This window comes from Denticeps clupeoides, chromosome 6 (genome assembly GCF_900700375.1).
Source record: "Denticeps clupeoides chromosome 6, fDenClu1.1, whole genome shotgun sequence".
NCBI classification, from domain to species: domain Eukaryota; kingdom Metazoa; phylum Chordata; class Actinopteri; order Clupeiformes; family Denticipitidae; genus Denticeps; species Denticeps clupeoides.
Genome location: NC_041712.1, coordinates 2,893,728 through 2,907,546, shown reverse-complemented (window position 1 = coordinate 2,907,546; position 13,819 = coordinate 2,893,728). Strand labels below are relative to the sequence as shown.

At 41.3% G+C, this 13,819-nt stretch overlaps 1 protein-coding gene across 4 annotated transcripts in view; it reads left to right on the top strand.

The window, feature by feature from the left end:
* Positions 1-13,819, top strand: part of sez6a (seizure related 6 homolog a) — a 75,734-nt gene that overhangs the window by 44,046 nt on the left and 17,869 nt on the right. The gene's annotated exons all lie outside the window — the stretch shown is intronic.

Sequence of the window (13,819 nt, the reverse complement as noted above, 5' to 3'; positions counted from 1 at the left end):
TGCCAGGCAAAGAAGTCCACGAAGGAGAGAAGGAAGTACCTACACTGAGTCTTTTGAATAGGAATGGACGATGAGATGAGTTGAGTTGAGATGAACAACTGAGATGAATGATGACTAGTCTGGCATTCATGATGGACGAGCAGCAGTAGTCCTACACAGACAGCTTCAGACCAGTGTGGTACCGGCACCTTGGATCTCAGTGGGGCGGCGTCGGTTGCGTCCAAATGCGGTCGGGTCTTTCTGTCACAGCCGTTTGGCATGGCAAGGTAGGTGAACGGAGATGATGACAAAATTTGACGAGGAAGAAGGATGCATTCGCAAGACATCATGAAACAGGGGATAACAAAGACCCGATGGTGAACAGACACGAACAGGGCAGCTTTATACATCAGACACAGGTGAAGACGATCAGGAAACAGGACCGGATCATGACACATACAGTGATGGAGCACAGTAAAACCAAGTCCACTTCAAATCAGCACTCCAGAAGGATTCATCACTCAGTTTACATTCATATGATATTGGTGGATTTAGACAACTGGAGAGTCCAGAGATACATTACTCAGCTATTTCTTTTCTGTTCTATTGAGGAGAATAGATGTCGTAGCAGCAGTTGCATCCTTCAGTCTCTAATCAAGCTTTAGTTTCGTCATCATGGATTTTTGAGCTTGAAATGAATATGATCTTGATAATTAAAGGTCTTGTTGAAAATGGGACCACCCTTTGTTCGTTTGTGGACCTCTCAATGCTGCCTGCTGTCCAGAGACCTGGTATGGAGGCAGGGTGTAATTATTCCTCTCAAAGTCCAAATCAATAAACTGAAAGGAACACGCACACTCATAGACTCATACTGGGGTCATACTGGTTAATAATACAGGTAGAATACAAAATAGAGGCAATTTACTGTCATTTCAAGAGTTTGCCGTAACAGTTTTATGCTTCTGATTCAGGACTGAGGCTCACTCAATCTTTAGCAGCATCTTGTCAAACATGAAAAGGAATATCTGGTTTCCACATGACTGGAGCACAAACATTATACCAAGAGCAGTAATTAAGGCTAATGCAACATCCATGTAGTGAGACAAGAAAAATAGAATGTCAATTTTTTCTTCATATTAAAACAGTGAAGGTTACTTCAGCAGGTGAAACAAGCCTGAAGCTGCCAGCTTTAAAACCACCTCTGGTCTGTGTGTGATCTACCAACAATCATCAGATTAATCCAATATTAACAGAACTACTTTACTGAGAGCTTTCATCATATTGTCTCATATACTATAACTACATAAATAAGGGCCAATGGGGACAACCGAGAGCAGACATGACTTATTTAAACATTATCATGTCTCAAATTTTGGAGTGTAAAAGGCTCTTTAGGACATCCATACTTGATCTAGCACACACAATAATATTGCCATGTGCATTCACAATTATTCTCTGTTAAATTCAATATCATTCTCTCTTACATTTACTATCATTCTTTATTACATTCACTATCATTCTCTCATAAATTTACTATCATTTTTCTTACATTCACTATCATTGACAAGAAATAAAATGAAAACAAAATTGGTCATTCTTCATTTCATTTATTCATTTATGTAGCACATTATAAACGACCTTAGTCAACCAAAGTGCTTACAAGTAATAACACAAGCAAATATGACATAAGTTAAAAGGACAGAGCAATGAATAAAAGCAATTAAAGCAACCATGTACGATTCCATGACCAGTATGCAGGTCCATGTACATGGAGTTATCTAAGTTTGAAGAGATAAAGCTGTGGCTCACTCTCTCAAAGCCCTGTTGTGGTAAGTAGTAGTGCTGTAATCGAGCACCCATTGCACTATCCCACCAGTACAAATGGTGCACGCTATGAGCACTAGACAAAGAGAAAGGAAATGTGTGGCGAAATTAGTAGGTTTAAAACATAATTTCCAGAGGCTAGCCTCTGTTTCACCTCACCACGATTCATTTTTGCATCTCTCTTGCAATAATTAATACACAAATTAATATTAATAACAAATAAATTTTTGTTAATGATGGTTCAGAAGGGTTAGGCATACAACCGTCATTTATAACAAGTGAAGTGATTGTCACATGTGATACACAGCAGCACAGCACACAGTGCACACAGTGAAATTTGTCCTCTGCATTTAACCCATCACCCTGAGTGAGCAGTGGGCAGCCATGACCGGCCATGACCCGGGGAGCAGTGTGTGGGGACGGTGCTTTGCTCAGTGGCACCTCAGTGGCACCTTGGCGGATCGGGATTCGAACCGGCAACCTTCTGATTACGGGGCCGCTTCCTTAACCGCTAGGCCACCACTGCCACTAGTCCTGCATTCACCATAGCTGCAGCTTCACCTACTGTGCAATTCTGAAAAATTGTAGCCAAGAGGGGCTAAGAGGGGTGTGGGCGAGAGATGTGGCTGAGGATGAAGAGGTATGATGTATCAGACATTCATCCCTGATTACTCTGAATGATCAACTCAGAAAAAAAATTCTATAAAAATACATTGAGATTAATTGCAGTGCAGTCATATCTCTGACTTTACAAAAACAAGTATGCAGATCCACTGTAATCGCTTGCAAAGTATATAGAGAACAGTGTTACGAACCAGTCTAGGGGCTCCGGCCCGTAACAAAAGAAAGGACACAAACGTAAACCTACTAAGACGAAACGGATAGTTTTAACAAGTATTTTATTAACTACTAAATATATAAATAAAGAAGAAATACATACAAAACGAATTACAACGAATAACAGCAAACAAAACAGGAAAACAGAGAAAAACAAACACCGAAGCAGGCCGACACAACAAGTTGCGTCGCCTTCTAGGGGAAGCGCAGGGGAAACCGGAAGTGATGTCAAAGGGAAAGGGTAGGAAGGCAGGTGGGTGGATGGCACGGCAAGCGCAGCCCCGAAAAAGGAGACTGAGGCTCCTTTTATTCTGTCTGTCCCACAGCAGGTACAGGTGGGCTCAATTTACAATCACCAGGCACCTGCAAACAGCACAAAACACAGAACAGAAACACACCCAAAATAACAGGACGTAACAACAGTTTCTCAGTGCAGTCATTCTTCGCAGATGCTACCCAAAATACATTTTATATGTATATATAAATAAATACATGAACTTATAATACATGAACTTTCATGCTCTTTCTAAACAGTAACATGTACCAGTCTGCCTGACACAGTTAGCTGCTGAAATGTACATTCACTGAAGGGGCAGTGTGAGCGGGCAGCTCTTAGATCCTCTGCTCTTCTAGAGTGGATATTGTTTGGTCTTGTGTTGCTGAAGAACATATATATATATATATACTTTCCCCAAAAGTCACAGCTTTCTTTACAGTACCCAACAAGTTTTTTTAGACTTCATAGAAACTGTAGAGCATTTTAATGTACTTGGATGCCTTTATCTGGCATTGGTTCTGCAGATGTAAGGCATAGAACTACACAGTTTCCTCAGTGAGTTGGAAACCTGTAGTTTCTGCAGTCTCATGATTCTGTTTGCAGATTCAAGCCAGGCGGCCCTGTGAGTCGCTGTGTTGTTGTATTGTGGTGGAGTAGCGGGAGGCTTAGCGCGAGAGTCTCAGCGGGGTGCATGGAGGAGTTCTGGGCGGTAATAGCAGGAGGGAGACTCATGTGAAAGCGTAATTGGTCGAGTAGCTCTCCAAGCGTGTTCTTCCCTTGAGGCAGCGAGGGGTGCATGGGTGGGTGGAGGGGGTCCAGTTTGCTGGGCCCATATCGTTGCCTGTGAAACCCTCATTATCTCCACACAGCATGAGAATCCTGACACTGCAAGAGGCATGGCTGAGGGAGAACAAGGGAGGAAGATGATGTTAAGGGCTTCATTATTAGGATTCTTTATGTTCCTGTGCCTTAGTAACACTGGTGCCCATCGACCGAGACTGTTCCCTGACAGACAGTGCATTGCACCTTAGCCCTTGACTGCTCCCTCAACAAGTAGTACATGGTGTTGATGTCAGGAGGTGGGCCATGACAGAATCTAAAAGAGATTACGGCTCCAACAGGTTCAGTCAAATAAAGATCAAATCTGAAAAATACACAATAAAAGTCTGACGGTCTCCATAATAAGGAAGCGGCCCGGTAATCAGAAGGTTGCCGGATCAAATCCCGAGCCGTCAAGGATGATGCACCGTCCTTTTACACTACTCCCTGGACACCTGTCATGGTTGAAAGCAGTGGACACATTTCATAGTGTGCATCATGCGCTGTGTATCACAATCACTTCACTTTCACTTCACTTTCTTTCACTATTTGTTCAAATTAAAACTAGATTCCACACTTGGTAGCTCTGCAATGTGACAAAAGTAAGTGATTTGAAATGAACATACTATTCTTTTATGTTATATTATTAGCTATATTTCATTGAATAATTTGATTCCCTGGAATATTTTGATATAGTGACTGAGCCCAAATACCATCACTAATGAGCTTTACCAACACATGCTAAGGTTAACAATGTACAATGACAGATGGATGCAGCATTGCCACTAAAATGATAAATTGAAATGAAAATTCACCTGCAGTGTAAAATGCATCTTATTCATATATAACTTGTAGCAATTAGCCAGCACTTGTGTGATTTGCTTTATCTGTGTTAATTGCCAAGCTAGGATTGAGCCTGTGCTGTATTTGTATTAAATTTTGTTTGAGCCAAGCATTAACATTAAAGATCGTGTGATGACCTCTATAATGCCTTATGTCTGAATATATAAAATCCTTAAATCAGCATAGTATGATTGAAATACTGAATAAATAAACATAGAGTAGGATGGAAATCTCACCATAACTGACCTCAACCTGACATATGGATACAAACTATTAAAACTCATAGTATTAATGCATGCTGGTGAATCTGTAATGTTACAGAAACTGTCACGATGGCAGGACAGGGCAAGAAAAAAGATGAAATCACACGACACACAAAAGATTTACAAACAAGGAAAAAGGACACATTTGCGCGATGTCACACAACAGGGGTTTAATACGTGACGAACAAGGTGAACAAGTAACATGTAACAATGACCCAACGGTGAACAGACACGAACAGGGCAGCTTTATACGATCAGACACAGGTGAACACGATAAGGAAACATTACATAGGACCAATATGAAACACCAGGCCGGATTCCGGACCCGGAGTAACCCCTTCCAGACCGGATCATGACAGCAATGGTGTAGGCAGCAGTTAAAATGATTCCTTTAGTGCCCCATATGAATCCCATAAGCCACTCTGAGCTCATTCATTTTATGTGCTTGCAGACTGACTGCCAGCTCTGTTCCTCAGGAATCACCATTTGGGATGTGCCTGTGACATCTGTATCACCAGAACTTTTCAGACCTGCTGGCTTTGAAGATAAAGTTGATAGAACATTCCAAAAAGGTTTTCATTTTCACAAAAAAAAAAGATTTAATTTCATCTGGTTCCCTGATAAATGACAAGGTTGCACTGACGCTTTGGATGATTTGTAGGTCAAGGTACAGAGTTGTAATCTACTGTGCCACCTGCGATTAGTCCTGGCCACCATATTTATTATTGGAGCATTTGGTTTGCCTCTTTTTCCATCCCCATATCAATCGATGGGCTCATGAAGTGAAGTGAAGTGATTTTCACATGTGATACACAGCAGCACAGCACACGTTGCACACAGTGAAATTTGTCGTCTGTATTTAATCCATCACCCTGAGTGAGCAGTGGGCAGCCATGACAGTTAACTCAATTCCTAATTTGACTCTTCAAACTACACCTTTTATTTAAAGAATGTATATCCTGTCATGGTTTGATAGACTTCTACATGTATTTATTATGGCTGCTACCATTAATAATGTTAATAAAGTTGCAGCTCAACAATGCACTTTTATTGCAACTGTTCTTCTGACTCATAATATCACAAAGGCACATGTACAGTGTCACTACAGAAGATTGAAAGGGTTCAGCTACAGGTGCATTAATCTCAGACAACTCATTTTAATAACCCATTAACTTTATTAATGATGTTGATGTACACATCTTCCTGCCTTGATTCCAGCCATGCAGATAAAAAAAAGAAGATTAAAATGTGTAAAATCCTGATAAGAACTTGCTTACAGTTGGCATACTGGTTCTATCCAACTCAAACAATAAAGGAATTTTGTTCCGCTGAATCTGTAGAGGAAGTCGATCCTGTCGGTTTTTCTGTGACACATGCCTCTCACCGTAGTAAACAATTTAACTTGCAGCTGGGGGAGAATCTCCTCCCTCTGCAGACTGCTGCCATGTGATGGTAAATATTGTATGCATGTCAATGTGCAGGAGCACCATGAGGAGCACTGATGGTGAATCATTCCCAGGTCTATGTGAGGGAATATCTGGCAGAAGAAAAAAAAATGCATTTTCAAAAGTCTTCAGGTTCCGGAGGGAGATGCTGGAAAGAGAATTAATCATGATTCAGGGCGAAAAGGCCTCCATGTATCTGACTGCACAAATAATTTCTTGCTGTGTATTGAACCTGTGGGAGTGGGAGTGAGTTAGTCTGCTGTCGCTGACAATGTGGCACAACTCCCATGAGAGCCTGCTTTGGGTGCACCGATTGACCTGAGTGGCCTCCAGAAAATGTAGCGGTGTGGTGGTGAATAATCCATGGCACACCGTTCTCGATGCAGTGGCCTTGGTACGTCACACTGGTTAACTGAGGTTCTGATGAACCCCAGATGAGATGAGAGGACCGTTTTATCCCACGGCGAAAGGCCCTGACTGGCAGCAGGTAGAGGGTAAGGCAATGAGATTTTAGGGTCTCCACACCGGACTAGAGATGAGTTTTTCTCACCACTGTAACTCCCAGTGACAGAATTACATCTCGGTGGTGACATTAATTGCTTCTCAGCCTCAATAACTGTCATAGAAGAGAGATGGAGAGAGGAGCAACATGAAGAAGAGGCTGTTTTTGTCACCTCTGTCTGCGGAAAGGACATCATTAGGAGTGACGGGGGGAGGGTGAAAAACTGGGATAAATTCAAATATGCAAGCCTGCATATATTTACCAGCAGAAGTATCTGCAGCTGAGCTGTCCATCACAAAGCGAGCTAATCACCAAGTGACAGGAATGTAATGTGCCTCATGACGGAAATTCTTCAGCCTGAGATGTCTACTTGAACTCGTTTTCTAAAAAAAAAAAAAAAGAAAAATTGTGAAGGAAAGCTAGTTCAAGCTCATTCATGGATAAAAATGTACGCTACTGGACAAAAGAGTAGCCCAATTTTATTGAAATTCAAGCCATTCAATGTGTCATTGTACTCTGAAATTAAAGCATTGAAGAAATAAGCAATTGAAGTGTATAACACCTTTTTTCAAGTCCTCAGTAGGCCATTGGCGGTGTTTTATGGCCCAGGCAAGCCTTCTTTTCTTATTCTGTACTCTTAGCGATGGCTTTCTGGCTGCAACTCAAGTTTTCTCTTTACAGTTGAAACTGAGACCTGCTTATTATGACTATTATTAAGGAGTGCTTGAAGCTGTGCTCCTGTGAGTCGCCTATCACACAAGCTGTTGACTTTCAGAAACTCATCTTCTAATGCTGTGGTGACTTTGGGTCTGTCAGAGCTGTCAAAAGGTTTTGTCAGAGTTTCCTCCCGTTTCTGAGTGCCTTTTGATGCCAAAGGAGACTGTACTCACTGAAACCTGGACTTTCATTTTTACCCTTTAACGTTACAATGGCATAGAACTATGAGAATAAATTAGCAATTCAGTGCAAGTGGAGCTGCAATATCAGTGTATATACCTGCAATGTCAGGTATAGTGGTGGGGCAGTGGTGGCCTAGCGGTTAAGGAAGCGACCCTGTAATCAGAAGGTTGCCGGTTCGAATCCCGAGCCGCCAAGGTGCCACTGAGGTGCCACTGAGCAAAGCACCGTCCCCACACACTGCTCCCCGGGCGCTGGTCATGGCTGCCCACTGCTCACTAAGGGTGATGGGTTAGATGCAGAGGACAAATTTCACTGTGTGCACCGTGTGCTGTGCTGCTGTGTATCACATGTGACAATCACTTCACAATTTATTTAGTTGTTTTTGGTGGCAGGTCTTATTTTTGTCTACAGTGGCCATATGTTTTTAGAATGACACAAATACCGGTTTGTACGTTTTTATTATGGCAATTTGCATATACTTATGGAGTGTGAAAAAAAAATTCAGCCCACAAAAGCACCTGCTGAGGTCGTTTCAGTGATCCTCTTGTTAACACAAGTGAGTGTTGAGGAGCACAAGGCTGGAGATCATTCTGTCATGCTGACTGAGTTAGAATAGCAGACTGGATGCTTTAAATGGAGGGTGATGCTTGAAATCATTGTTCTTCCTCTGTTAACCATGGATACCTGCAAGGAAACATGTGCAGTCATGAATGCATTGCATAATAAGGCCTACACATGCAAGGATGTTGCTGCTAATAATATAGCACCTAATTCAATAATTTATCAGATCATCAAAAACTTCAAGGAGAGATGATCAAGTGTTGTGAAGAAGGCTGCAGGGTGCTCAAGAAAGTCCAACAGGACCATCTCCTAAAGATGATTCAGCTGCGGGATTGGGGTGCCACCAGTGCAGAGCTTGTCATTTCTGTGTCATTTGTCATTACGTTTATACTGTAATGAATCTTTCCAACACTGATTCTGAATGGGCAACCTATTCATGAGTCTTGGGAGTATGCAGCATATCGAGCATCAGTTAGGAAAAGAGCTGGTTCAAACTGGGGCTGTGTGGGGGAAACCAATTAATAATATTGACCAAACCCTTCTCATCTGTTCATCACCAGATGGTCTAAAGACACATCACATCATTTCACAATTCATAGGGTTAGTGTTAGTCCAGTACTGCTGACATTGGATAGTCAAACATTTCAAAAACACTGCTTCACTTCACCACAAATTGTTAACCATAAAAGATGCTTCTAAACATGAGTGTATTGATGAACATACTTAAGATGCAATGTGTTTGTGTTTTAGTTTAAAACATAACCAAGACATCATGATTCCTCCTAAATCAATATCCAACATGCTAACCAGTTACATAAACAGCTTGAGAGTTAAAACATAAGTTAAGTTAAAGTATGACAAATTAACCAGTTGCAGACCATTTATTAGCAGTCTGCAGATAGCAGCAGGATCCATGCAGGTTTCCATGATCATGATGATAGAGGTGGACACCCCACCTTTATGGAGATTTAGTTCCCCTGATCTGACTGAAATAAGCCTTTGCCAGAAGTATTTCACCGAAATGTAATGCATTAGAAAATAATGTAGTAGTAATTTCCTTATAAATCCCTGTGCTCAGTGTCCCCTTCCGACACTCCTCTGTACTCATCCTTCTCAGAGCTACTGGAATGCCTGCACTTGGTCGACGGAGTGGTATGTTTCTCGATATGTGCCTGATGTCCAGAGCCATGTGGGCAGCTGCAGTGAGGAGCTGTTGGCCTTTATCACAGCACACACAGACACAGATTTCCATGCTTCCACGGCCATGGCCGCCAAAACACTCCTCCCAGGAGACTTTTTCCACTGCCCTTCCACTTGTTCACCAGAGTAAAACCAGCCCAGAGTCTCATTTTTAATGAAATGGCTGAATGAATTTGAGCGATTTTTTTCTTTACCAGGATTTCAGTAGTTTTTTGTGTTTTATTTTTACAGAGAGCAACATGGCTTGAATGATGCGTTTTTGACCAGAAGTGCATGTTTTATCAATCAAATAATTTTGCGGGGTGAAATAAAATGAGAGTGAGACTGTATGTGATATTTATTGAGAATTATTTCAGCCAACTGGCCCTCTTTTGTGTTTCTTTAAAAGACTATGATCAGAATTAAGGATCACCCTCCCTCCTGAATGTCTATCATACCTACCCTTTCTGTATTTAAAAACCAACATTTATTTCTTATATAGCCGAAAATCACATACAGTATGTTTCAATGGCCTTTGACAGGCCCTACAGCTGACACCCCCCACACTTGACCCTTCTGCTCACAAGGAAAAACTCCACACAAAAAAAAAACTCTAGGAGAGAGGAAAAAAGAAAGGAAGAAACGTTGGGAAGGAGTGATGCCGAGAGGAATCCCCTTCTAGGGTAGAATGAGTCTACAAGTGGTGTCAGTGCAGCGTTTGTGATGATTTGTCCAATAAGAAAAAAAGTCCTACAGTTGTAGAGGTGGAGAAACCCAAAGTGTAGTATAGAGCATCTGTCCATGTTTGTAGGTACTGGACAGTGCAGAGTAGGTTTTAGTCCAGTGTCATGGTGTACATTACGTGTCCATTATGATGCTACTGGTCCATTTGAAGATCCCTGAAGCTTTAGTTGTTACGGTGGTGGTGGCTGTGGTGACCCTCTGGTTCGTTTCATGCTAAGTGATCGGTTAGCAGTTGCCAGGAACTGTCATGATCCGTTTCCCGTTAGTCCTGTGTCTAATGTATAAAGGCCCCTTTTCGTGTCTGTTCACCGTCGGGTCTTTGTTAAGTTACTTGTTTCATGTTCACCAGTTACCGGGTGTCTCCCCTGTCCTGTTCATCACAAGATTAAACCCCTGTTTTATGACGTCGTGCGAATGCGTCCTTCTTCCTCGACAAGTCTTGTCATCATTTCCGATCACCTGCCTCGCCATGCCAAACGGCCGTGACAGGAACCAGGATTTATCTGTTGGTATCTTCACTGGAGTCTGCCGGCGGTCTGTGCGCTTGATTCCGTGTCTCGTCGAGAACAAACAGAAGCAGCGGCAGACGGTGGCACTGTGTGACCGATACTGAAATATGTGGTTATAGTGGTCTCTTTTTACCATTCATACTGGTATACATTTACCAATCACTGAAACATGTTTCCAAACAGCGAATCAAAACGAAGAGGGTAAGTGCGTGTCAATCAAACTGTGAAGTAAACAGATCCTGATCATTTTCTTGTTGTTTTTTTTTTAAAGATTCTCAGCAGATGGAAGAAACAGATGTAATGCACTGCTTAGGGTGACCAGCTGTCCTCTTTTCCTCAGACCACTTCTCTTTTTGAGATTGTTTCCAGCCAGATGGTTATATTTGTTCATTACAAGGTCAAATCTGGTCACTTTGGTCTTTACCATTTGACACACTCATTTCTGGTCTATTGTACTTTTGGAGTTTCTGCTTGTAAAAGTCATGGAAGTTATAGCAGGACAGAAGGACACATTCGTACGACTTTGAGCAGACAGTGGATATACTCTGCTCTGGATTTACGCTCAGCATACAGGACATGGTACAAGCACAGACACACATATAATGTCCTGACGCGGACTAGACATGACAAAGCAGTATTTATACACAGAAAGTCAGGAATCAGGAAATCGGGACTACAACATTGACAACATGAATTTCTGGATCCCCCGAGTGTCTGTGTGTAAGACACTCGCCTGTGAACCAGAAGACCCAGGTTTAACCCCCACTTACTTCCATTGTGTCCCTGAGCAAGACTGTCCCTGTAACTACTGATTGTAAGTTGCTCTGGATAAGGACCTTTCTAAATGCCATAAAAAACTTAAAATAATGGAAATGGAGAAGACATGGTGGAGATGGGATTTAGCTTTTTGGCCATTGTTACCAGATGAGTATCTATAGCTCTGCCTTTGTAGAAGATAATTGCTGACTAGGTTTCCTTTATCTTAGTTACCATTGGTGATTGATATGTCATTCATCACAAAATGCAATTGGCATTTTTACATCTGGGTCGTCTAAATAAAGATTTAATTGGCTGTTAGGGGACTCTGGAAGAAAGAAGAAGAAAAACAGCCCCGATTGAGGTGCATTAGTGATGTCTGCTATCAGTTTTGATGACATATTGGTGAAACAGGGACAGCTTTTCCTGGTTGAAGCGGCAGGTCCCATAGCAGGTGACAGCCTATAAGGACCCTCGGGACGAACACTGTCTAGCCATGTGTTTCCCTGCTGTGCTGGGATCTCTTTCTGCATGCATTTGGGAAGGAGACTAGTCAACAGAATCCCTTACTCATCTGTTTACTGTCTGGAACACATCACTCCTCATAAAAACAGCTGCTGATGCTGCTAAGGCTGACAAATGCTGTTCTTCAGCTTGACCTGAATTCATTTTCGGGGAAAGGAACTAATTAAGCCACTTTTTCATTCTATAAAGTATTTTTAGAACTACAATTCAAGGGGATTATGCCCTCATTTCCCTCTTTTACAAAGACAGTTGGAATTAGAACCATTTAAAATGCCAAACCAGTTACAGAAGATTCTATCTCTGCTTCTAACTTAGAATAAAATTACAGGTCATACTGTATATCATAGAAAGGTCATCATAGTGCCTTAATAAGGTCTGATGATCATCAGTTGCAAACCAGATGTACTACACTGGTACAGTTGGAGGTGACTAAAGGTAACAGGGCCTAATGGTTTTATATTTTAGGGTGAACACTAAACCAACAACAACGATGCCAGATACAAGTCCTGGGTACCAATACAAACTAGTAAAAAGCCAATGTTTATCTAACCTGTGAGCAATTTTGGTGATTTAGCTAAACATAAAGTAAATTTAGCTATTTACATTATGTTTATAAGAGAATAAGAATCTTTTCCTGATGTTCTCTGAGCAGTAAAATATTGTTTAGTTCATTAGTTTACACAGTTGGGAGAGACAGACCCCATGCTTTTCTAGCACCATCTCTAGATATATAAATCAAAGATTTCTAAAATCATTGGCACTTTCACTTTTTAATTATTACTCTTTTTGTTTTTAACACTTGTAGACAGTCCCCTCCTTTAATTACACTTTAGGACAATTCTATATTTATTTTTTGTATTTGAATGTCAGTTGTCATTAGTCCTACAAGCTGTGACTGGAGATATGCACCTGTGTCCCTCAATGCTGATGAGCGGCTTTTCTGCACAATTATCTCAGCTCCAATTGTGACAGAAAATAACAGTCACCTTTCAGAGCACTCAGCCAAAATGGTGGGCAGTCCGCATGTATCCACAGCTTCTCCCTGGCTGAGTGACAGGCTGCCAGCGCAGCCAAATTCATTTCAACGGCAGTGTCTGGCCTACTGCTCATCCGCATCAGGCTCTCAGCTGATGGCGTCTGCCTCGCTGACACTTCCATTACCCTGGAGAGAAGGGTCTCAGAGGGCTGCCGCCCCGATGGATCACATCCATTTTAATGGGACTCTCAGCAACAGCTGTGGTGCATCCTCAATGCTTTATTAAAAACCAAACAGTAATATAATAGACCTTACATTTTACCACACACATTACAAAAATGTGCAGCATTAGATTATGACATCAATTCATCACTTTGAGTGGAGCAGAATCCAAAAATGGTACAAGACATTTGTTTTGTGCCATTTATTTGGAGCAATCATGGACCAATCTGTGCCATCCAGGCACACCCTGAATGTGTCTGTGACATATTATCGTGAACCTATGAAATATTAAATGCAAATATATAATATAACTTATAAAATAATTAAATAAAACTGGTTCACACAAGATTTAGGATTGTAATAATCAAACATTGACTCTGTATGATGATATATTGCTATATTTCATTATGTTTGATGTAATTAGAGAAGCCCTAAATGTATTGCTGTGTTCTGTTCTAAATCAGGAAGTGTCACTATGTAATAATGTGACCTGACCCACTTATTCTGTTTTGGTAGAACACATTTATGTCTTTCATTCTTCCGGTGGCTTTAAAAATCCTACCTGGCAGATTTACTTACTTACTGAATGAATTCATTTCATATTTTTAATAATTTAAATTGTACAAGATAACTGGACATGTAATTGACATATGCATAT